The sequence below is a fragment of the Mustela nigripes genome, chromosome 18 (genome assembly GCF_022355385.1).
Source record: "Mustela nigripes isolate SB6536 chromosome 18, MUSNIG.SB6536, whole genome shotgun sequence".
NCBI classification, from domain to species: domain Eukaryota; kingdom Metazoa; phylum Chordata; class Mammalia; order Carnivora; family Mustelidae; genus Mustela; species Mustela nigripes.
The window spans coordinates 9,014,222-9,041,277 of NC_081574.1; the positions used below are offsets into that span (position 1 = coordinate 9,014,222).

General features: G+C 37.5%; 1 long non-coding RNA gene across 1 annotated transcript in view; it reads right to left on the minus strand.

Annotated features, from left to right (window-relative positions):
• Window positions 1-26,221, minus strand: part of LOC132006524 (uncharacterized) — a 194,454-nt gene extending 168,233 nt beyond the window's left edge. Inside the window, exons 1-2 of the long non-coding RNA XR_009401127.1 lie at window positions 26,123-26,221; window positions 21,819-21,890 (exon numbers count right to left, since the gene is read on the minus strand). This is a non-coding gene — a long non-coding RNA (uncharacterized LOC132006524). The remainder of the gene's footprint in view (window positions 1-21,818; window positions 21,891-26,122) is intronic.
• Between the last annotated feature and the right edge of the window lie 835 nt (window positions 26,222-27,056).

Sequence of the window (27,056 nt, forward strand, 5' to 3'; positions counted from 1 at the left end):
ATGAAGGGGGTGGGATTATGGACATTGGGGAGGGTATGTGCTTTGGTGAGTGCTGTGAAGTGTGTAAACCTGGTGATTCACAGACCTGTACCCCTGGGGATAAAAATATATGTTTATAAAAAAAAATTAACAAAGAAGTAAGCCAACTTTGAAAATGGCCCTTAGTGATCCGTGTCCCCTGGTATTCACACTTTTATATAATTCCTTCTCCTTGAGTGTGGCTAGACCTAAGGACTAGTTTGTAGTATGTGAAATATAATGACATTCATGAAAAGTCACTAATGAGATTAAGTTACAAAGGATGTGATTGCATTTCCGTAACAGTCCTTTGCACACACTGTCTTTTGACTTCATTGCTGGCTCAAGTAAATGAAACCAGCCCTGCAGTTCAAAGATGCTAGTAGAAAAGCCCTGCAGTTCAAAGATGCTAGAAGAACTGAAAAGTTCCTACAACTGCTGAGAGACAAAAGTTGTGGAAATTTGGGAAGACTTGGCTCTGGTTGACACCTTAAATGTGAAGAGATCTGAGTCATAGGATGAAGCTAATCCATGCCCTGATTCCCAACTTCCAGAAACTGAGAATATAAGTGGCTTATTTTAAGATGCTAAATTTTAGGGTGATTTGTTACAAAAAAGTCTGCAACTGATACAAACAATTATTTAAAGAAGAAAAAGATTACTACAAACAACTTTATAGCAATCCATGGGACAACATAGTTAATAGAAAAATTCTTAGAGCCAAAGATATTTTATATTTGACCACACTCTCCCAAAAAGGGGAAAAAAAAACAAAAAACAGATGAATAATGTAAGTACTAGAGCGATTTGTTCAGTGGTTAGGAATATTTACATTAACGATTTTTTACATTAACATATTTACATTAACAATATGTAAGAAAAAATTACTGAAATACTCTCAAGATATTAGGCTATTTTTAATAGAAAACCTTATACTGCCAAGCAATAGCTTACTACTAAGTTTTATAAATCAAGTCAATGTATTTTAACTTTCTCTTCTGCAACACTAATTTTATCATGAATCAAATATATTTCTAGAAAGTTAACATTATAATTGAGGGCTCTCTGTTACATAAATCAATTTGGAATTGCCTATTTGAAATCATCATTTATAAATCTGTCCACACCATATAAAAATTAAATATGCCACATATTTAATTAGAGTAGATGATTCAGGTATTTCTGAAGAGCTCTCTGTGTTTAATTATGATTAGAGCATTTCAACTACAGTAACATAGAAAAATATTTTTAACCAAATTATGTATCTCATATTAAATGGGATTTTCTAAGATTATCCAAATTATTCTGGGGAATAACAATCACACCAGTTATCCTGAAAGAACTTGAACAGAATTAAGGCCCAGATAATGAAAGAATGGTATAGTTGTTTTGCCCCAAATATTGATCAACTATGTATAAATTGCCCCTAAATTAAAGGCCATTCATGGAAAGAAAAATATACACTGGAGAATAGATTTCAGAGAATAGTTTCTGAAAAGAGACTTTATGGACAGTAAAGAATTTAAAAGCTTTTACAGAAACAATAAATATTTATTTATAAATTTTAAATATATTTATTTATAATAAATAAATATCAATATTTATACTATAGATTTATAGATTATATTATATATTAGTATTTATATTATATATTATATTTATGTACTAAATATTATATAATATATTAATTATTTATATTATAGATTCATATATTATATATTACTATGTATTCATATATAATATTCTATATTATTAATATAATTGATAAATATTAAATATGAATAAATATTTATAAATAAATAAGATTTTAAAATTTAATTATAAATAAAAATGCAAAGATATCTATTTGATGACTATTTTACTTATGAGAAAGAAACTTGAAACAAGGAGACTTCAAACCTGGAACTGGCATGAAGCTACGAGGCATGAAGTTACAGAAAGGCTTATAAAGTGAAAAATGAGCAAGTTGTTTACCCTCACAGTGGTTGGTTCTTACAGTGGAGTTCCCAGACAGCAGAGGATTGGTTAAAAATAACGATTCTACACTATTTTGTTTTATTTATTTCTCAAAGATTTTATTTATTTGACAGAGAGAGAGAGAGAGAGAGAGATAGCAAAAGAGGGAAGTGGGAGAAGGAGAAGCAGGCTTCCTGCTGAGCAGAGAGCCTGATGCAGGGCTGGATTCCAGGACCCCGGGATCATGACCTGAGATGAAAGCAGAGGCTTACTGGTTGAGCGACCCAGGCACCCCTATTTTACACCATTTTGGATCGATGACTCATTTTATGGTTATCAGGAACATTTACAGAAAATAACCTAAGTTTTTCTTAAATTAATGAAAAACAGCTAGATTAGGTTTTGCTTATGTGGCTTAATTGTTTTGTCAGCTTGTAGAAACTTCAAGAATGATCTTCATTTTAAGAATATAGGCAGATATAGTTAACGTAAGAATATTAAAAGGGGGTGGCTCAGTTGGTTAAGCAACTGCCTTCGGCTCAGGTCATGATCCTGGAGTCCCAGGATCAAGTCCCACATCGGGCCCTCTGCTTATCAGGGAGCCGGCTTCTCCCTCTGCCCCTCACCCCTTTCAGGCTTGCTCACTCTCTCTCTCTCAAATAAATAAAACCTTAAAAAAAAAAAAGAATATTAAAAGGGATCTTTTCCCCTCTTTTTACTCTAATCCAGTGGTTCTCAACTGGGGGTGTTTTTGCTCCAAGGGACATTTGGCAATAACTGGAAACATTTTAGCTGTGACAACTAAGGGTGTTCATGGCATGGGGTGCTGCCATGCATGTGACAGCCCCACATAAAAAGGACCCATCCTGCCCATAATGTCAACAGTGCCTCTTTGGAGCAATTCTCCTCTAACAGCTCTCCTGATATGGTCTCTCTCATGTCTACGGTTTATATTTCCGGGTCTAAGCAGAAGATGCGACAGTTTATACTATCCACATCAACTCTCTCCCTTGAGATTCATACCTATCACACCATGTGTGCTTGGCATTTTTTTTTTTTTTTTTTTTTACTTTCTCAAAGACACCTGATTTTATCTTCTCATCTCCATTTACATTCGTACTGTTAATAAACAGTACCAAGTCCCTTCCAACTGACCACTCAGACAACATGGGGGTCTTTCTCACGTTTCCCAGATGTCATCTATCAAGGTGTGTGGGGAGGGATGGGGGAGGGAAGGTTTGGAGATACAAACTTCCAGTTATAAGTTCTAGTGATGTCATGAACAGGTTAACAGCATTTTACGATGTACAGGAAAGTCGTTGAGAGGAAATCCCGAGAGTTCTTAACACAAGGAGAAAATGTTTTCCTTCTTCTTTTTTTTTTTAATCTGTGAGAAGGCGGGTTTAGATGAAACTATTGTGTTAATCATTTCACACTATGTGTAAATCTAACCATCATTCTGTAGGCCTTAAACTTACGCAGTGATACATGTCAATTATTTTTCAATACCTCTGAAAACGGATGGGAGGGTGGGCGAGATGGGTGGCAGGAGCGAAGATGTGCAAACTTCCAGTCATAAAATAAGTGTTAGGGATATAAGTACTGCATGGTGCCTAGAGCCAATACTGTACTATATCTGGACATTGTTAAGAGAGAAGATCTTACGTTATAAGAAAAAATATATAATGATGTATGGTGATAAATGTTAACTAGACTTATTATGCTGGTCATTTTTAGCATACACAAATACAAAGTCATTATGATATATACCTGAAACTAATATTATGTCAGTTACAACTCAATGAAAAAAAAAACTGGGAAAACGTTTATTTAATCATGGGTAATATAAGTAAGAAACCATTTGTAATGAAATTACATATAAATGGGACCTAAAATGCTACTGGATCTAATATTTCTCTTTCACCACTGGATGTACCACACTTTTAACAGTTGAAGGAATCACCACTCTGGGCATCTATTTCCTGGTGCAAACTCAGTGTTCCTCCCTGACACTGGAGCTAGCTTGGACATCAGAGCACCTAAACCTTTTCACTGAAGAAGTAGGCAGGGCTGAATTTGTGGGGGCTGGTGGACAAGTGTGGTGGTTAGCATGAAAAGCACAGGCATTATTGTCAACTCAAACTCACTGCCAGAGCCAGACAGAAGCATCAGTCTACTTCTGTGCAACCAGTGACCCCAACACTCAGACATTATCAATAGTAATTATTATCTCTCCATTTATACTCATCATGAATTCAGGAAAGACCTATGAGACTGTTTAACTGCTGTTCCATGGTGTCTGGAACATAGGTGAATACACAAATCCAAGCCTAGAATCATCTGGAAGCTTATTCTCTCTCATGTCTTATAGGTGCTAATGGTCAGCTGGGGAGTTAGCTGGGCATGTCAGCCATAATAGTACCACAGGAGGTCTTTCCAGTCCAAGAGCAAGCCTTCCAAGGAAAAGATACCTAGGTAGAAGCCATATGACTACTTACTGCAGGGCCCCAGAAGCCATGCATCATCACTCTGCTACATTCCACTGATTGCAGGAGTCTCAGAAGTCCACCCAGGTTTGAACGCAGGGAACACAGAACACACCTCTCAGTGGAGGTATGTCAACATTACATTAGTTTACACACTATATGCTGTTCCTGTGTGGGTTTATTTTTCTAAAGATGGCTATACGCACACAATCTTCCGTAAGAAACACTGGAAGAAACCAGATACTGTGATGATGGGATTCTGAATTAGAAATGATCTTCCAAATACTTGGGTATTAAATTGAGAACATTAAGTTACTCCAACACCATTTTCCTCTTATTCAGCTTGATGCCTAAAACACACAGATACCAACTCATCACTTAGATGCTTCTCTGAGATTGTTCGAAATCACCTGAATTTAGATTGTTCCTATCAAAATCTCAGGCCTTCCATATTCATTGGAAAATTTCAGAAGCACAGTCTCAAGTTCTAGTTCAACATAATCTCATAAGCACTGTCCTCTTAGTCCTTCTCCCTCAAGATCTCTACCTCTTCCATTTCACCTTGTAGAATCACATTCAGGTGTGGGTAAAACTTAATATAATTTTAAGAACTTATGACATGCACCAGGAACCCTCTCCTACTTCCAAACATTGCATTCCAACACAACCCTAGGACACTGTTTCTCAGCCTATAATTTCTCATTAAAAAAAAAAAAAAGAAAGAAAGAAAGAAAAAAAAAAAGCAGCAGCAGCAGCTGCTGTTGAACGTTCTGAGTTAGCAAGACTTGTTATTGTTGAGATATGATGTGGACACCATGGGTTCTAGAAACTGGCTGGTTACCTTGGCTAGAGCTGTCCTCTAGATTAGTGAAAAGAAAATCTGAAACTCTTATCTGGAGTAGTGTTTATAGCAATTGTCAGACCATCATATTAGGGAAGCAAAGGCAGATAATCATTTGTGTATCCTTCACTAAGTGTTCTATTGTTCTGTATGCTGACACAATTATTAGAAAGGATTATCTTTTTGTCAGAAATGTGACTCTATGTCTTAATAATAAGGATTGCACAGCTAGTATATTTTTTTTCTGAGAATGTCCTGACTTAATTTTTCTTACAACATAATTGACCTCTAGATATTAGAACCAAGTTACTCAATGTTTTATGTCTTTAAAGATCTCATTATTTATAGAACTGTACACAAGTGGTCCAAACAGTTATAGCTATCAGCTGAACCAAAGAACCTATCCCCTCAGGAGCTTATCTTCACAACACAGGCACTATGAAATTTGCCTTCTAAATTAAATTGTAATATTCATCTCATCTAATAATAATTGAAATATGTCAAAAATCACTGCCATTAGATTTAATATCACATGTGCACTGGTAACTTTGTTAATGGCTTAATTTCTTAGATACCATACATGCAATATACATAATTACTTAGGTATAAAATAGATCAAAGAGACTATGAAAGTAAAAATGTTAAATTTCTCACTGGATTTATAAATCACTTAGTTGTTTTACAATAGTTTAACTCCTTTGTTAAACTTGCTACCTTCTTTTTTTTTTTTAAGATTTTTTATTTATTTGACAGAGATCACAAGTAGGCAGAGAGGCAAGGAGAGAGAGAGAGAGAGCAAGCTGAGCCGAGAGCCTGATGCGGGGCTCGATCCCAGGACCCTAAGATCATGACCCAAGGCAAAGGCAGAGGCCTTAATCCACTGAGCCACCCAGGCGCCCCAAACTTGCTACCTTCTTTTGGTGGGTGTGTAAAGAGAGTCCTTATGTATGTCATTAGTGGAAGAAGAAAGAAAGTCCTGTTCCTTTAAATTCACAGTGCAGGCCACAGAAAGTGTGCTTGTAGGATTAGACAATATTGGGAGTGGGACAAGTGGGGCCAAAGTCTTCCTGTATCTGTGAGTGGCTGAGCTGACTGCTTCTTGCTGTGCTGCCAGCTTAAACTTTGGAATGGACCAGAAGCTTCGATATAATCTTGGTAATCTAGAAAACCAATACTTGTACATGCATGGGCCAAAAGTATCAGAGTAGATATTCAAGAAAACACAAGCAATTTAACAAGCATTTGTTGAACTAGCTTTATGCAGAGCATAGGGTATGGTCTCTAAAAGTTGAGAATTTTCCAAGATGTTTTCAGATAAATCTTATTTCTCTCTACTTCTATAGTAGAAAATAATTTATAATTTTGTTAAATAAATTATTTAAAATCTTGTTATGGTTGTTTATAGATTAGCATTTTATAAAGGCAAATATCAGAAGGTAAGAGGCTTATTTTTATGTTCAGTGTTCTGACGGGCTGTCCAATTCTCATTATTTTTGACGCTTAACCAAAAGTGGAAATAATATTTACCTCCATCCATGCTTAAGTTAAAGATAGCTAGTCATAAACTCCATTAGTAAATTTGAGTGTGACTTAAACTCAGGCATACGAAACCTAATACATATAAATGACGAACACTACAATTAAAAAGGCAGAGGTTGTTAGATAAAAGGTCCTGTCACAACTTTCTCCTGCTTGAAACAAAAGGTACTTTCACTATTACTATCTAAGTAGGCAAAAAGTAAAAGGACAGACCTGATAAACCTTCTAAACTCATCCAAATCAATCTGTTATAGCTACATTGATAGGCAAAGTCGATTTCAGAAGAATATAACCCAAAAGGAAGGCCTTTTCATAGAGAGGTCAATTCATAAAAATGTAAAAATCCTAAACTTCATATACATGACAGTTCTTCAAAACACACAACACAAAAACTGATAGAACTGCGAAGAGAAATAGATACTTCCACAACTATAGTTGAACATTAACAGTATTCCCTGACCAATGGACAGACAGGAAATCTTTAACTGTATGGTAAACTTCAATAATGCTATCAACCTAACCTGTCCAAACCGACAGTTTTGAAACAAGCTACTCAGCAGCAGAGTCTCTGCATTCTTCTCAAGCGTAGGGAACATTTATTGAGATGGACTCTTTCCTGGATCTTAACACACGTCTCAAAATTAAAAGGTTTCAATTCCTACAAAATATGTTTTCTCACTGGAAAATAATTACAAACTATTAACAAGGAACGCTGGAAAATGCTTAAGTAAATAGAAATTAAGTAACACTACTAACATGGGTTGAAGCAAAATCAAGAAGGAATTTAGTTTTTAGAACTGAGCGTAAATGAAAGCACAAAGTGTAACAATATAAAGTAGAACACCACTGAAGGTATCCATAGGCAAAAATTCAGAAAATGAAATCCTATGAGAAAAAAGTCCAAATTCATGACCTCAACTTTCATTTTAAGCAACTAGAAAAAGAGCAAATCTAAATCAAAATAAACAGAGAAAATGAGATATTAATGATGGGAACAGATAAATTTAAAAAAATATACATGGGACGCCTGGGTGGCTCAGTTGGTTAAGCAGCTGCCTTCGGCTCAGGTCATGATCCCAGCGTCCTGGGATCAAGTCCCACATCGGGCTCCTTGCTCAGCGGGGAGCCTGCTTCTCCCTCTGCCTCTGCCAGCCATTCTGTCTGCCTGTGCTCGCTCTCTCCCCCTCTCTCCCTCTGATAAATAAATAAAATCTTTAAAAAAATATATACAGAAAATAATCAATGTTTTCCAAAACTAGGTCTTAGAGAAATAATCTGTTAAGACTCTAGTCCGACTTGCCAGGAACAAAGACTCAAATGAACTACCAGGATTAAATAAAACTGTAACTACAGATCATATTCTGCAAAAATTGAGAACAAAGGGAATATTAGGAACAATTGTGTGCCAATATATTCAACTCCAGTGACTTGACATTGACAAATTCTTTCAAAAACAAAAAATCTGAACAGCTATATTACAGAAAATGAGTTTGTAATAAAAAAAAAATACTTTTCCTCAAGGAAAGTGCTTACTTACTAAGATCAAGAGAAAGACAGTTTCTTGTACTGTGTCTAATTTGAACTGGGAATTTTAGGCAGGTTAACACTGAAAAGGTTAAGACTGAAAAGTAAGCAAAACTATCCTTATTTATAAGTTTAATATACATGTGTAACTATGCAGAAAATCTGATGCCATCTATAAAAAGCTGTCAGGAGTCTGAGGAGGATTAGTAATATTTAAGGACAGGAGAAAAAATAAACTACATTTCCAAATACTAGCAATGAATAATTGAGAGCTGAAATTTTAAAAACTTAGCAACATTAAGTTTGGATATATTTGCTCATATCGAAAATAGGAGATTCTTGGGGATCAATCTGACAAAAGGTGTGTCCGATCTCTGCACCAACAACTGTAAAACACTGTTGAGATAAATTTAAAAGACCCAAATACAAAGATATATATATATATATATCTTTGTGTGTGTGTGTGTATATATATATATATATATATATATATATATATATATATTATATATATAATTTTTGAGTCTGGTAACTCAATGTTAGTATGTCAATCATCCCAAAGGTAATCTATAAATGTAATGCAATCCCAATAAGAATCCCAACAAGATTTTTTTAGAAATCGATAAGGTAATTTTGTAATTCATATGAAAATCCTAATAAATTAGAATTAACCAAAACAATTCTGAAAGAACTAAACTGTAAAATGTCATCAGACTACAAGTTCTTAAAAGTTATAGTAAAGTAGAATTGGTGTCAACATAGACAAGTGTATCATTGAAACATGTTAGAAGTCCTGAAACAGACCCATGCATATGCAAAACTGACGTTTTACAAATGCTCAAGCGTAATTCAGGAATCAAAAGACAATGTTTTCCACAAATATTGCTAGAAAATTTGTTTGTTCATCAGCAGATGAATAAGCCTTGTTCCCTATCTTCTATAATATAGAAAATTAAAATGGATCATATACTCAAGTGTAAAATGTAGAGCTTTAAAACCTGTGGAAGCATGAGAGGAAAAACATCTTTGAAATTCAGTTTGCCAAGATTGCTTAGAAACAATAGTCCAGGAAAGGAATAAGTTGGTAACATAAACTTCCTCAAAAATTTTTATTTTTTTAGTTTTTATAGCATACAGTTATATAAAATGAAAAGCCAAACCACAATCTAGGAGAAAAATTCTCCAAGTTATGTGCCTGATTAAAAGGATGATATCTAAAATACATAAAGAATGCTAAAACCTCGGGAGTAACCCAACAACCCAAGGTAAAGGCAGACATTATTTGAACAGATAGTTCACCAGAGAACATATGTGGATGGCAGAGTGTATGAAAAGATACTCAACATGATTAGTCATTAGCAAATACAAGTTAAATTCGCAATGATATATACGACACCACACCTTCTAGACTGCCTAAAGTAAAAAAGAAAGAAACTAACTGTTGGTGAGAATATGGGAGGACTAGAACCCTTATACACTGGTGATAGCCTTGTAAAATGTTACAACCACTTGGTGTACAACTTAAGAGTTTTTTTAAAAAATACTTTATTGAGAGAGAGAGAGTGTGGAGAGGTGGTTAGGAGGGGCAGAGAGAGACTCTCGGACAGACTCCCCACTGTGCACAGAGCCGGACACAGGGCTTGATCCCATGACCAAAATCAGGACCTGAGCTGAAATTAGGACTTGGGTGCTTAACCAACGGAGCCACCCAGGTGCCCCTTTAAGAGCTTCTTACAGGGACGCCTGGGTGGCTCTGTTGGCTAAGCGACTGCCTTTGGCTCAGGTCATGATCCCAACATCCTGGGATCGAGTCCCACATTAGGCTCCTTGCTCAGCAGGGAGCCTGCTTCTCCCTCGGCCTCTGGGCCTCTGTCTCTGTCTGCCTGTGCTGCTCACTCTCTCTGATAAATAAGTAAAATAAAAAAAAAAAAAAAAAAAAGAGCTTCTTTTGGCAATAGCCTTCAGCTCAGGTCATGATCCTGGAGTCCCAGGACTGTGTCCCGCGTTGGGTTCCCCACTGAGCAGGCAGTCTGTTTCTCCCTCTGACCCTCCCCTCTCTCATGTTCTCTTTTTCTCATTCTCGTTCTCAAATAAATAAAATCCTTAAAAAAAAAAAAAAAAAAAAAGAGCTTCTCACAAGTGCAACATACATCTACTATGTGAGCCAGCTGTCCCAAGCCTAGGTATTTACTCAAGAGGAAAGAATATACAGCCATGAAAATATCCATACAGCTGCGAAGTGGTGATTACAATTTTTCAGATTTTACTATTTATTTGAAAGAGAGAGAGAATGAGGGAGCAAGTGAGCAGGTGAGTGAGCATGGAGGGAGCAAAGGGAGAGGCACGAGCAGACTCTGTACTGAACCCAGAGCTACAGGGAGCTCACTATCAGGACCCTGAGATCGTGACCTGAGCCGAAATCAAGAGTCAGACACTTAACTAAGTCACAGGTTTGTTTCTTATAAACACTAAAAGCACGTATACATTCATAATGTGACTAGATCAACCAATTTTGCCATATATTTACGTGCAAGATTACTGAACAATAAAAAATAAAAAGTTGCTATAATAAAAACATGCACGCATCTCAAAATATGGTGAAAGAAGCCACACAGTGTGACTATTTAGATAGGTTCTAGATATGACAGAAGCAGTTCATTAGTTGCCTAGAGATGGGGGAGAGAAAGGTATTATAAAGTGGTATGAGAAATTTTGGAGGGCCGTGGACTCACTTTCTCTCTTAATTGTTTTGATTTTATCAGTGTACACATATGTCGAATCTTATCATATGCTTTAAATAAATACAGTTTATTATACCTCATTTGTAACTCATAAGTACCTATAACACTCAGACCATTGTCCAGAAAACTTATTCAAGAATGGAATGTTTTGGGACGCCTGGGTGGCTCAGTTGGTTAAGCAGCTGCCTTCGGCTCAGGTCATGATCCCAGCGTCCTGGGATCGAGTCCCACAGCTGGCTCCTTGCTCGGCAGGGAGCCTGCTTCTCCCTCTGTCTCTGCCTGCCTCTCTGTCTGCCTGTGCTCGCTCGCGCTCTCTCCCTCTGTCTCTGAAAAATAAATAAAATCTTTAAAAAAAAAAAAAAAGAAAAAGAATGGAATGTTTTATCGGGCTCTCTGCTCAGCGGGGAGCCTGCTTCCCTTCCTCTCTCTGCCTGCCTCTCTGCCTACTTGTGATCTCTGTCTGTCAAATAAATAAATAAATAATCTTAAAAAAAAAAAAAAAAGAATGGAATGTTTTAAAGATTCCATGAAAGAAATCTGAGTGATAATAGTCAGTATGAAGAAATCTGAGTGATAATAGCCAGTATTCTCCCCAGTTATCCTAAGGGAAATAAACATGAATACTATTTTCTCAGTTTTATTAGACACTAAAACCCAGATGTAAACAAGTCTATACATTTGAAAAGGATTATGTAAATGTTTCAGTCTTACTAGGATTTTGTTTGATCTTCAAATTCAGAGTAAAACTATCTTTGCAAGTACTCAAAAATATTTACCAAATGACCACAAAGAAGCTATGGTGGCCATGTGATACAATCTGGAGTGAAGGAGAGGCCACGGAGAAGACTAGACTCACAGTGATTTTTAGAATCATCGGAACATAACATGTAAGTACATTACAAAACATTCATTTAACTCATGAACTCTGTGTTGTATATATGTAGATTTCAAATTAGGGGATTTTGAAAAACCATAGAAGGAAAGTTATTTTGGCTTAAGAAAACTAGGAGATACATTGAATCTTACATGAAAATTTTAAGATGTTTGAGGTTCACATAAACCAAACTTACTGTACAAAACTATACTGATAAGGCTATAGCAAAATCAAACTATGATCCCTTAATCCAAACCCAAATTTTTATGTGTCTCATTTGAAATTACTGATGTTTTGGCAGAAGTTAAAGAAACTGTATTAAACACACATACACACACACACAGAGGGAGAGAAAGGAAGAATCCAATGACCCTAAAAATCTCATCAGAAAAGAACTGCACACAAACCACTCACCAGATAGTACATGGAGCGAGGGATGATGCTTTACATTTAGACATTTTTTGTCCTGGTAGACCAGAATCCATTATATTTGCTCATCTCGTAGGAACATACTGGTTTCTTTTAACATATAGTTTTTTTTCCCTTCTCTTCTTGTTTTCTATGTAGTTTGGTTGGTTTGACCTAACTCTTTGGCATCAGGCACTGGATATGGTCCAAGCTTAGTAGAATTATCATATCTTTTTGCCTCACTTTCTTGTTTTTGTTCTGGCTCAAAAAGGGCCCATCACCACCAACATGTGTCAGGTCCGGTAACCCTTGCTACAAGTTTTGGCTAAGAGTATTTACATTTTTACCCCCACTGGGGTAGAGAAGTTACTATGAATCTCAGCTGCTGAAAACCATATTGCTTAATTGTCCATCTGTTAAAAAGTCTTCTAGCTACAGCAGGAGGAAAAGGCTAAAACACAAATCAAACAGTCCGAAGATGAAGGAAAAAAAAACCAAAAGCCTTGATGAGATTCAAGCCCCCTAGATTTAGCTATGCCTAAAGCCAAGCCAATATGATCTGGGCTTCTTACATTGACACAGTAATCTCAAGGAAAACACAAAATCTATAAAGTTTCTGAATACCATACTCGGTTTCAGCTCTGACTTTATTTTTCAAGTTACGTAGAATAAGACCAAAAAAGTAATGCTTTCCCAGTAAAGATTCATGAGTTTCAAGAAAGGAACAAATTTTATCTTAAATGGTGAATGGTTATCAGTGAGGTCCATTATGCTCTGACATACCTTATTCAGAAATCTCTTGCTCATGGCAGCGTAAGGGAAATTTCAGAGTTCGAAGAGCATGCTGACTCAAAAGACACTATAGCGTCAAGTGGTCTCCAGCAGAAGTAATGAGCCTGATGGCCCAAAGTTTTCTGGTTAAGGTTTATTTTGGCTCCTGTCAAGCCTCCTACATTTCTATAGCTTTTCAGTAAAACTGAACTACCCAACAGTTTTGCAGTATGTTTCTTTTATACTTAAATTAACAGATGATTTTTGCTATTTGAGGTTCTACTTGTGACAATAAGTGGCAATTTCTTTGGATGGTATCTTTCCTACCTTCTATGGCTTTTGCCTACACTGAAATAGTTTCCTTTTAGATTTCTAAGAACACACACTACATTCTGAATGTCCAGTGTCACCTCAGTTTAACTTCTAGAAGCCAGTGATTTGTAATGATGAAGGTTTTTCACCTTGGCCAAGTACACCCAGTTAGTTTCTCCATCACGATGGTCAAGATAGTCTTCTAAAACAGCAGTCCTATCGCGTTGGGGCTGGATACTGGTGGTGCAATTTTGATCCTATTTCTGCACGTGCTTTCCCCTTATTCTTACTTGGCTACTAACCTCTTAATTCCTGGCAGTTGCTTTGAGCTATGGGAAAACATTTCAAAATTTCACATGGGAAAACGAATCATAATTCTCACTACTGTTTTTCAAGGAAATCCTGACCATCTCTTGCCCTGATTTTATGACCAGAGACTCCACTTGATGCCTCTCTGTACAAATTCCATCCTCTTAAACATCTGAGAACTCAACTTCTAGATCCTGTCTTGGATCCTGAAGGCTCCTAGCATTTGGTTCTAGCATGGTAGGTTATCTTTGACTTCCACAGAAAGAGAGAAACTCTCATTCTAAAATTGCCTAATACTTTTGTAAGTGACTCGATGCAAATAAAAGGGAAAGATCACATGGTAACTATCAACTAAGAATTAAATATTACAAATATGGCTCAAATATCTCCTGATCTCATTAACTTTTCTGCTTACAGAAAAACACTATCCTCAATTTGTTTTATGCAATGCCCATGCACAACTTTTACACTCTTAGAACCTATTTACCTGAACACAAAATAGCATTGGTTTCTACAATTTTCAGTTTTATGTAAATGGTATCACATGCTATAACTAGCACTTATAATCAACATTTGGTGGTGATTAATCTTAGAAAATCCTTGAAGATTAGGTTGAGGATATTTCCTTTTGGAGAATGTGTGCTTTTATCTATGAAAAGCCCCACTGTGCTAATTTCTAAGGATAGATTTTTACAAATTTAAGACCTACATCTATGTGAAAGTAGTCTTTGGTTCTACATTCTCAAGTGAGTTTCTCCTCCCCAGTTCCAGTAAACGCAGAATCAGAATAACCTTCTTAGTCTCAATTTTCACAGATGGAAATATATATATTTTTTGTATCTCATCCTTCAGTAAGTGGTGCAGTAAGACTGAGGTTCCCAGTCAATATCCCATCATGCAGAATGGGTTACAGGCCAGTACCAACAGCCACATCTGTCGACACCAGTGTGATTTTATGAGTTTTTCTTATGCTATGGGATGGAAAAAGAGTGAAAAGTCATTGCTTTAGATCCCTCATCATTTGCAAAAACCTCATTCCCGAGTTAATACTCTGTCTAGAATCCAAGCCTCATCTTTCATTAGATACATGATCATTCAAATGCAAGCCTTTTGGTTACTAAGGTTGGCAGAGGCTCCCCTGCCTCTACAGCTTCAGCAGACAGCTCTGGCTTCCTGTTGCACGCTAGTAGCTCTTACACAGCATTTATGAATGTTTGTGTTAGGATGTGAAAGCCAAGCTTGTAGGTAGCTTGTCCACCATGTTGCTGGAAACAGATGTTTATTTTTTATATTTTTGATAGTTGTTCATAGACACTTGAAGCTATTAAATTTCCTTAAAGTTGAAATATGGCTATTTCAAGTTACAGCTTCAACTACAACTCAAATGTAGTTAATATACTACATTTCAACTTTTTGCCTATTGAAATTTGCAATATATAATACAAAAATCAGGTGTGATTATTATAGCTATTGGTGACTATAAATGTATTATATCATAGTTCCTATTTTATTCAACTCAATAATATTTAAGTTGCAAGGTCAATAATATGTAAGTTGTAAGGTCTAGCAATTGTGTAAAAGGAGAAAAAAGAATAAGTTCTCGGAATATGCTATAAGAGACCCTGGATATCTTGGGCTTCTCTTTCCAATTGCCATGATAAATCATATTATCAATTGGTGATAGATTCATCTCTCATCATCTGTTGGTTGGTCTGAAAGCATTTTCCTAAGAAAGTGGAAGCTACTCTCTCCTTGAAATACGTTCACCACCACAAATGAAAGGAGATGGACTCCAGCTCATTAATTTTAATGAGGTTTAATAATGTTTCCCACTTTAACTACAGTGTCTATACCAAGAAGATTGCTACTTAGGAGCCCTCACTACCAGATGTACCAAACAGGATTCCCCATAAAGGAAAACTATGAAAAATCCAATCAAGAACCTGAATTTTTCCAGAGAAAATGTAGCCTAGAAAACAAATTAGGAGGAGTTATAGGAGCAGTTATAGGATGATAACTGAAGTCAAGCAGGGCAGGATTGGCAAGTCGGCTGTGATAAAGCACATGTGTGATTCTGGAGGAGGTAGAGGGACTTGGTGAAGTAAGCGAGTGAAAACCCTGAAGGACAGGGGACCACATAGGAAAGAAAGAATCTCCACAAACGTGGTAGAGCAGGTATCTTGTCAAGGACACCTCCAAAGGAAGAATTATATCCCTGTACTGGCAGTCTTATTTAGGTGTTTAACAGATTAAAATCTTCACAAGGAAGCCAGCAAACTAAAAATAGATCTCTGTGTGTCTATCCTTAGACAAATGTCCAACTGTTGAAATTGCCATACATTTATCGTGAACCTTTAAATTGAGCACTGTGGATCTTCCAACTTAGTCTTAAATTGTTTTGGTTATTCCAGGTAATTTTTATTACATTTTAGAATCACTTTGTCAATTTCTCAAAAAAAAGTATTAGTGGGCTACAGATAATAGATTTTAATGAAACTAGAGATCAATTCAGGGAGAATAAAAAGTTTTAATATATTTCAGGTTATGAATATGGGTATCTATTTTCTATTTTTTTTACCTTATTTTCTCAACAATATCTCATTGTACAACTCAAGCATATTCTCTATACTGCTAAGCATTTTGTCATTTGATGAGAAATAGCACTTTTTTATTTCAGGTTCCAGTGGGTTCCTGATACTATGGAGATTTCCATATTGACCTTATATCCTACAGACTTATTTAGTTTCACTAACATTTGTCCGTGTGCGTGTGTGTGTCTGTTATAGATATATATAATAGTAGGATTTCGTACTCAGGAGATCATGTCACTTGCAAATGGATACATTTTAATTTCTTTCCAATGTCAATTCATTTTTCTTTGTGTTTCCTCTATTATAATAGCTAGAGCTTTGGGGACAATGCAAAAATAAGGAACAAAAGGGAAACCTTTGTTCTTATAGGGAGGGCATTTCATTTTTTACCAAAAAGTACAATGCAATTTAGGTTTCCATGTAAATCCTTTACATCATGTTGAAGGCTTTTCCTTCTAATGCTATCTTAAGAAATTTATCAAGGATGATTAATTTTGACACTTACTATCTCTGTATTTACGAAGGTGAATAACACTGATTTTCAGATAAGCCTAATGCACGTTCCTGGGATAAACCCATTAATCTTTACATTACTGGATCAAATTTGCTAAAATGTTCAAGATTTTTAGGTCTATGTGCTGGAGAGGACTTGGGCTGTAGTTTTCCTTTCTTGCACAGTTATACGTCTTGTTTTAGTATCAGGATTATGCTGGCCTCCAAAAAGGAATTGAATGGGTTCTACTGTACTGTGTGTGCTTATGTGTGTCTATGCGGTTCGTATTATTCTTTTTATTATGGATCTTAACTATTCAGAAGTTCTTTTATGGATAGGTCTGTGATAAAATGCAGTCAGGATAGGGTCTTACAGTGAGATATACTAGTTTAATGCCTTTCTCGAAGTTTCCCATTTCACATCAATTTTTAGTGAAGTTGGTATAAATTTGTATATAATGCTCCTTATTACTTAAACACATGGATTAGCAAATTTTCTAGAGAGTGCCAGATAATTTTATGCTCTGTGCACCCTAATTCTTTTACAAATATTCAACTCTTATTGCAATGCAAAAACAGTGACAGACAACATGAAAATAAATGGGTATGGCTGGGCTCCAATAAAATTTTAGAGAACAAGCTGCGGGCTGAATTGGGCCCAAATGCTGTACAGTTTGCTGACTTTTATTTTAAATATCAATGGCACTTCTGATGTTATTGGCAATTGTGCCTATTGATCTCAAAGGACCAGTTTTTGGTTTCATTAATTATTTAGCCTTTATTTTGTGTTTTGGTTTTTAGTATTTCCTTCCTTCTTTTCATCTAGTGTTCAGTTCACGATGTAGAATTTAATTTCTTATGATTCAAATTGACAGCAATGATTGGCATCTTGGACTTTTTCTTCTGTTTTAATCTAATGCTATAAATAGCCCTGTAAGCACCACTTTAACTGCATCCCAGAAGTTGTCATGTACATCTTATTTAGTTTAAAATATTTTTAAATGTGATTTTTATTTTTTATGACCCGTGAATCTTTTAGAAGTGTGCCGTGTTATTTCCCTCCCTTTGGTGCTTTCCTGATTATCTTGGCATTCTTGATTTCTAGCGTAATTCAAAGAAGTTCAGGACACATATTCATTTTCTATTCCTTTTAAAATGCAGACTAATGGTACAGCTCAGAACACAGTTTTACTCTCTATTTTGTTTGATTGTAGAGGACACAACATTTTTTTTTTACACTAGTTTTGGGTAATATGAGCTAGTTTAGTGAATTTGATGGGCCCTGAAAAGGTTTTTTGTGCTGTTCGACAGATTATTCCATAAGCCTTATATAGGGGGAGATATTTTAAGATTTCCCCACCATTTTTCAGGGTCATTGTCTATGTATGAATTGCAAAGTGCTGAATTCCACACTTGTAACTGAATTGTCTGGTTCTGTATAATTCTATTTGATTTCCTCCTCAGACTTATTTTGTGCATAATACAGTTAAGTCTTTTGTAGATTCTTTATACCTGACAGTTTTATGAAATGATCCTGCTTATCCTTTGTAATAATTCTTCTGAGGTCTATGTAACCTTAATTTAGTCAAACATTACTTAATAAATTGTTATAGTCTTTTAGTTTTCATATTTAACTTATCAAATATCTTTTGTTTATCAAATGAGTATTGGGAGAGAGGATACAATTGATTTGAATCTAATCTGACAATCTTTTAGTTGGAGTATTAGGCCATTCAACTTTAATATAACTGAAAAGATATCTTTAAATCTGTCATCCACTTTTTTTGTTGTTACCATTGTTCTTTCGACATCTTTCCGCCCTCTTGGAGATAAAAGTGCTCTGAAATTTATCAGCTTGTTAGCTGCACTTTATTTTGAGATACATTTATAATATACATTTTAAATGTGTCTTCAATCTGTATACCTTTCACATGCACAGCAACAGCCTTAAAACTAAGTAGTTCTAGTCCCTCTCCCATTCATTATATTCCATTATGTTTTGCATTTACATAAGCTATAACACCTATAATTGTTAATTATAATGTTCACATGTTAAACCATTTTAATATAGAACCAAATGAAAGCCTTTTTTGCCACTTCCATCCTACCATAGCACTAGATGTCCTAGTCAGAGCAGTTAAACAAAACGAAACAAAACAAAAATGGCATCCAAATAAAATTACCTCTTCAGTGCTTTGTACATGTAAGGTCATATCATCTATAAATTTTACACATGCAAAAAAAAATTCCCTTTTAGAATTCAGTCAAGCCCTGGATAAAATAATAAAGTGTATTTGTATATATTAATGGTCTGAAAGGAAATGAAGGACACCATTCCATTTATAGGATCAAAAAGAATGCTTAGACCTAACTTCCGCAAGGAAGCAAAAAAGACTTGCATGCTGAAATACTAAAACCTTGTTGAAAGAAATTAAGGGTTACACAAACAGGAAGGCATCTTATATTCATGGATTGCAAGAATATTGTGGAGATATCAGTACTACCAAAAGTGATCAACAGATTCAATGCAAGCTCTATCGGAATCCCAAGGGCTTTGACAAACAATCTATCTAAAAATCCACATAGAATCTTAAGGGAAGCTGAAGAGTGACAACAGTCTTGTAAATGAACAAAATTGAGGGTCTCCCGTTTTCTGATGGCAAAACTTGCTACAAAGTTAGTTAAAAATCAACAAAAACAAACAGAAAACAGCTATAGTAATCTAAGCATAAATTGTAGGTCATAGAGAGTATGTTATGAAGAGACATATAGAGAAGGAGAATACAGACCCCAAAAATAAAACCTCGTGTATATGGTCAACTGATTGGACAAGTTTCATCAATCAGCAAATGATGGGAAAATTGGATATCCACATGAAAAAGAGTAATTAAGGTGAAACCTTACCTTATACCATATACAAACATTACCTCAAAATGGAACAAACACCTTGATTTAAGAGCTAATACCATAGAACTCTTTAGAACATGGGGGAAATTCTTCAAGGAAGATTTTTTACTGATTTATTGGATAGAACCAAAAGCATAGTCAGCAAAAATATGTAGATTGAACATTGTAGATTTTTTTGTGCAAAGCTTACTAGTGACAAAATGAAAAGGTAACCCATGTAATGGAAAAAGTATTTGCAAACCACACATTTGATAGTTTATACATTCTCTTGATATTAATTCCCTGTAACTCAAACAAAAATGAAACAATCTGATTAAAAAATGGACAAAAATATTAGGTAGGCATTTCTCCTAAGTAGATATACAAATGACCAATACCTAAAAAGATGTTCATCATTAACTAAGATAATGTAAGTCAAAACCACTACATCTACTATGATGTACTACAAAAAAGAGAACAGAACTATTGTCAAGAACATGGAAAAATTCTAACCCTTGTGTTTTATTGGTGGGAAAGTACAATGATGAAGCCACAAAAAAAAAAATATGGCAGCAATTCAACTTCTGAGTATATACTCCCAAAAAACCCCAGAAAGCAGAGGCTTTCAGTTTTGTTTGTACATCTTTGTTTATAATAGCATTATTCACAATAGCAAAAAGGCAGAAGGAAACCAGATAAATCCAATGACAGATAATGGATAAACAATGGATAAACGGAGGTGGTAGATACACATTATGAGTATTACTCCAACTTAAAAGGGGAAATTCTGCATGCTAGGATACAGTTGAAACTTGAAGACATTAGGCTAACAGATATAAGCCATAACAAAAGTACAAATGTTGAATGATCCCACTTATGGAGGTATGTACTATAAATTCAAAGAAATAGAAAGCCCAACAGTGGTTGCCAGGGGCTGGGGTGTCCAGGATAAACACAGCCTGACAGTAGTTAATATGATATAAACAAATTTTGCTCAGCCACAGTGCAAAGTAAGGGAAAGAGCTGAATTCCATTCAGAGGTGCAGAGGTGATGTTGGGGTTATAGAGGGAGGAGGAGAGAGGTGGCACTACAGGTGGTTCAACAGAAGGAGATAAGTGAACAAATACAAAGTCAGTCAATATCAATATGCATAGGCCAGCTTTGTTACCTGGACAAGAAGGATAAAGTCTTGGTCTCCCAAAGATTTCACTTCAAAGGAATGGCTCCCAGGTCTTCAAGACCAAGTCTCTGAGTCACAAAAGATACCTACCTTTTCAAAATTGTGAGCCTTTTTCAGTGAACACTCAAGGAAGGTTAGGGGAAATCATTAGGTCTTGACTAGAATAATAAAGTTTCCTGGCAATGTTGAGCTTCCACAGGGAAATATTTTGTTGGGGATGCAGAGTAGGGGAGGAGGAGGGCTGGATTCATCCTACCGACACAGCATTATGTTCTCAGAAGCCACGGAAGAGTTAGGTTGGGTCTCTCGGTGCAGGGGTTTGGAGAAAGTTCTACAGAAATTTCTGAAGTTCTCGGGGGGGGGGGGGGGGGGGAAGAAAAGAACAGGATAAACATTCTTCTGGATAGATCACAGATTAGGCCCCCAAACAAGTCTCAATGAAATTAAAAGGATTGAAATCCTATGAAATATTTTTCCAATCACAATCATATCCAACAAGGAATGTGCCACAAGAAAAACTGGAGGGAAAAAACAAACACAAAAACTCATGTGGAGATTAAGCAACATGCTAATTAAACCAAGGCATCATTGAAGAAAATTAAGAAGAAAAAAATACATGGAGACAAATCAAAGTAAAAATACAATGTCCCAAAACCTTAGTAAGGCAGCAAAAGCAGTTCTAAGGGAAATTCATTTTTTAACAAGTAAAGCATTTCAGTTTTGCAAGATCAAGTTTTGTGGATGGGTGGCAGTCATTGTTTGATGAAGGCACAGCAATGGGCATGTACTTAACGACACAAACCAGCTTACAATAGTGACAGTGGGCCATTTTGTTTCATGTATCTTTTACCACAATACGTTTTTAAAGAAGTCATTAATGTTTACTTACATATTTATGCTTCCTCATGTTCTGTTTTGTGGATACTGGAGATCCTAGCACATCAGGTTTTTTTTCTTTCTCCTAGAAGAGATTAACATTTCTTATATTTCAGAACTATTGACTTAGCTTTTTTTTTTAATTTTTTAATTTTTTATAAACGGCAACATGGATGGAACTAGAACGTATCATGCTTAGCGAAATAAGTCAAGCAGAGAAAGACTTAGCTTTTTTTTCTTCTTCCTTAAAACACGTATTTATTTTGAGTTCTGTATGAAATTATAGATTGGCACTTTTTCTGTAAATCAAAAAAGTCTTTGTCCTTTCCCTTAAATATTTTCTGAAAAGTCTGCTGTCCTTCTCACTTTTGCTCCTCCATCTGTATTTTTTTAGCTGCTTTAAAGAAACTATCTTCATCAATCTGTACCTTGGAGAGGTTCTGATGTTTTTCCATTTTTCTGTGGATTTGTAGTTATCCCCATGTTTAGTCAATTTTCAACCACTAATATTCTATCCCCCCTCTCTTTGAGAAACTAATTTCACACATTTTAGAAAACTGTTTCAATTTCCCAGTGAGAAATTGCTATATGGTTGAAGCAAGTGTGATAAAAAGTGACTTAACCTAAGGGGACCTTAGGGGGAGAATTTTGTCCTGGAGTTAAATGTTTAGGGCCAGTTTAGTGTGTACATATTATGTAACAGGATTGGGAAGGAGATCACCTGGAATAAGTATAGATAAAACCACAGATGACCATGGGAAAAATCTGAGAAATCCACAATTTCTAATTGAAGAGGTAAAATTAGAAAGAAAAATTGACCTTTGGAGAGAAAAATGTGATACTGAAAAACAAGTTATGAAAACATTTCAGAAAGAAGGCAGTGATCCACTGTGTTCATGAACAGTCAGTCAAGAACTAGGACAAGATTGCTGTGTTTGACCAGATGAAGGTAACTGACCTGGACAGTGATTTCAACAGAGGTGAAAATAGGCCATTTGGGATGGGTCAAGAAAAAAAAAAAAAAAAAGAAAGAAAGAAAGAAATAGAAGGTAACAATAGTAGTACCAGTTATTCATTCAATAAGTTTTGCTACTAAGTAGAGAGTCTGATAATATATATGGAAAATGTAAGTAATTTTGTGGATCTATGTAACATCATTCTTATCTTCTTCTGTTTATAGTATTATAATACCATTTCAACTTCATCTTGCTTTTTTCATTCAAAAAGCTTGCACTTGGTACTACTTATATAGATTAAAAATGTACTTAATTCTTTTAACTAAACAACATTATATTTTTTCCAATTGTGTGCTATAGGTATTGCTTTTTAGAATTTTTCTTCCCTCATTTGCTACTACAGATACTACTAGAGTGAATGTCTGTCTGAATGTCATTTTTATTAAAAATTAAAAAATAAAAGATTTTATTAAAATCTTTATTAAAATTAAAGATTTTACATATAGATTTGAAATAGCCAAATCAGCTTATGTTTTAAATTTTATTAGATATTGCCAATTTTTCTTATAAAGTGTCCAGAATTCTCACCTCTACCAGTAATCTAGGACAGTAAATTTTTCTATCATTGCTTTTGTTAGACTTAGATTTTTGCCAATGAACCCCCCCCCCCCAATTCTGGTTTCTAAATATGTAGTTAACTTGAGGATTGTTCCATACGTATTGGTCATTTTATTTTCTTCACAGTGAATTCCTGTTAGATCCTTTATTCACCTTTGAGGGGTTCTTAATTTTATGGGAAGATAAAATTGATGGCAGAGGTCTTTGATACTTAGATAATAGTCTGTAAAATAATTGAGGCAACCATTCTTTGTATCAGGCTTAGATGGAGTCAGTGCATGCTTCATGAAGAGAGGAATGTCAAGTTGAAAATAAAGCTCTGTAAGCCTCAGCCAGCCAAAATTTGTTTTAACAGAGAGAGCATAGCCTAGGGTAAGTAAGAATGGAGCCATGTACAGATCCGAGTAAGAAAAGCAAGATGTAGCCCGCAGGGAGCAATAACCTTTAACACTTACTCAGGCCACACCCCAAGCCAATTATGCCAATCTCTCGGATACTAAGAATAAGGTGCCCATAGGTTTTAAAATCTCTCCAGCTGACTTCTCTCAACCTGCAGTCAAGGTCAAGAAATTGTCCGAGGCCAAGATTCTGAGTGTCTGGAAGTCTTGTAGTCTCATCTTTCAAGAACGTACCTTGAAACAAGTACTTTCAAGAATTTCCATCTACCTTCATTTAAAAACAAATGTTTAAAAGGACAGTTTCCTCTATCCTTCCTCTTACATTTAGAGCAAAGAATTCAAAATACTTTTAAATGTAGCATTTTTCTCTGTAAACCATGCCTCTGCAATTATGACCATTGTAAAAGCTAGTTTTGTAAGTCAATGTTTCATTATAACTAAAGTGATTCAACCTGCAGTGTTCGTCTCAAAATCATTAGTTTGAACACACTCAGCCCTTTCAAATAACTTGCAAGGCAGCAAAAAATACACTACAATCCTTTGAACTGTTCTTCCTTAAAGGTAGTTGTTACTGTAAATATCTTTCACTGTCTAGAATGAGGAGGCATGTGTAAATTTTAATTTCACTTTTCTAAAACAAACTCTCCCACCTTTTCCTTCTTAAGTCTCAAGTGGCCTTTAAGTATAAATGGGTTTATGAGATTGTAGGGAAAAAAAAAATCTGTTCCCTTCCTCTCCAGCTGCAGTTAAAACACAGAACATTATGTTTATCCCATTAGAAATGATGAGTTTGCCCTGGGTCATTCCATGGCTAGCTCAGCGAGACCCTTGTAACCAACAGCACATATTTCTTAAAAAATGAGTAGTTAAAAGCTATATGGTTTTTTTATACTGCCAGTTGTCTGATGGCCGGGAAAATAGAGGCCTTTCCCTCTCAACCTACAGGGAGGAAAGGTGGAGGAATAGAGAGTCACTGAATTTCAAAGAAACCTCCAATTAAAGGGGTCATAATAGTGAGCAGCTTCAGGGAAATTGGATCAGGAATACACCATTAGGTTCAAGGTGACTCTACAGACATCTGCAGAGAAATTTGCTGATCTTCACCCAAGTCGTCCAACATACCCATAGCAGATTCCTATGGCTGCTGCAACAAATTGCCACAAACAGCACCGCCCCCCCCCCCGCCTTTTTAAAATTATTTTACTGTAGAGGAAAAACATACTCTAAGATTTTTGTTAAATAACAATACTCCCTGACAAAGTCATTCTTCAGGGTTTTCAAGCTTCGCCATCTGGTCGGACATAGTAACTCTCCCTCACTGTGTAATAAGCTTCATTAATATTGCCATAAACCACAGGAAAACTCAGATTTTCTAAGTGCCTTCCAAATTTCTGCATAGATGCACTTAGTAATTCCAAAGGTAAACAATAAACAAGTTGGCAGAGAAATTAGAAGGATAGTTTAGAGATTAAAAAAAAAAAAAACAAAAAAAACTGTTAACTAGTGATCCTGGGTATATAAGAACAAAGGGTATGTAAGTGTTGATTTTGCTATTCTTTCGACTTAATGTTGTAGTTGCAGACAGACTGAAAAGTTGTCTTAGCATGATCATGCTATTTTCCACACTTGCCTTAAAACAAAAAACAAAAACAAAAGACCTTCCAGAAATTTCTGGAAAGTTTAAATTGAGCAGCTACAGTGCATAAATACGGCTTTATAGTTCTTGGGGGAGGTGTTGGAATAAAAAAAAAAATGTAAAAGTCTTATTTATTTATTTGACAGACAGAGATCACAAGTAGGCAGAGGCAGGCAGAGAGAGAGGAGGAAGCAGGCTTCCTGCTGAGCAGAGAGCCCGATGCGGGGCTCGATCCCAGGACCCTGAGATCATGACCTGAGCCGAAGGCAGAGGCTTAACTCACTGAGCCACCCAGGCGCCCCAATATCTCGTTTTAATAGCTCCGCCTTCAGCTCTTCTGCTCTGGGAAGAGAAGTCTCCTGTTCTTTTACTGGGTCTTTTCAGGAAGACAACTGATTTGTAACCCCGACGTCTGGTGGTTTCTCAACACGGCGGGGTGTGTGCTTTGTGACAGAGGCCGAAGGCCTGCTTAGGGTCGCCTCCCGCCGAGTGAACGGACGCCCTTGGGCCGATCTCGACTCTCCGAAATCGGAGCGGAAGCACCCGAGTTCTCTGCCCTGCGCCACCTACTCCCCCGAGAGGACCCTCCCCGGGTCCCCGGGCCAAAGGCTCCCCTCTCCGGGGTCAGACCCCAGGACCGAGAAGGTCCGTCCTCGCGGACGACGCTGGAACCACAGCCCCGCAGGACCACAGACGCGCGCGGACTTACGGTCAGACGTCTGTCTGTCCGGACGCGGGGCAGGGCCGCACCCCCGGAGCCCGCAGGGAAGCTTCCTTCCTCCTCTCTCCGCGGCTCCCGGCATCTGGGCGTCCGGGACCCGGGACTCGGGACTCCAACCCCGCGAAACCCGCGCCGCCCCGCCCCAGCCCCGCCCGGCCCCGCGCCGCGCGCCCTTTTCTAGGCCCTGCTGTGGCCCGAGCGCACCTGGGCCGCCCGCGCCGCGCTCCGCAGCTGAAGACCCCGGACGTCGTCGGACCCTGCGAGCCTCCTGCTGGGCGCGGAGGATGCGCGGATCCCGCCGTCGCGCCGGGGCGGTTCGGGGTCACAGTCAAGACCCCCACGAGTCGCCTCAGAAGTCACCCTTGGGCGGATCTTGGTGCTTGAAGCCGCTCGGGTCGCGCGAGGAGGCGCCCCCCCCCCCCCCCCGGTGACTCCGACGCCCCCGCGGTGGCCGTGGCGCCGCCGATTCGGTTCGCAGGTTTTCTCGCGAAACCAAGGGGGAGAAGCAGTGACCGGGAGGAACGGCGCGAACATGTCGCTTTGAAGGCCGCGGCTTGACACCTGCGCGTTCGGGGACACGTGCCCACCGCGGCGCGAGGCACCCGCCGGGCGCCCTCGGTCCACGCGCGCAGGAGCTTCTCGGCCGCCGAGGACGACGCGGGACCCGAGTCTGAGCGACGCGGCGGAGTCACGGAGCCGGGAGGGGCCGGGCCGGGGCGCGACCTTGTCGGGCGGGGGCGCCGGAGCCGCCTATTCCCGCCGCACCTGCCGCCTGGACCGCGAGGCCGCGCGGGGCCCGAGCGGCCCGGACCGCGCCCAGCGGGACCCGGACCCGCGCTCCCGCCGACCCGGCTGCGGCCCGCGGTGCGGGGGTGAATCCGCGCCTCCGCGGGGCTCGGCTCCCTCCCTGACGGCTGCGGGT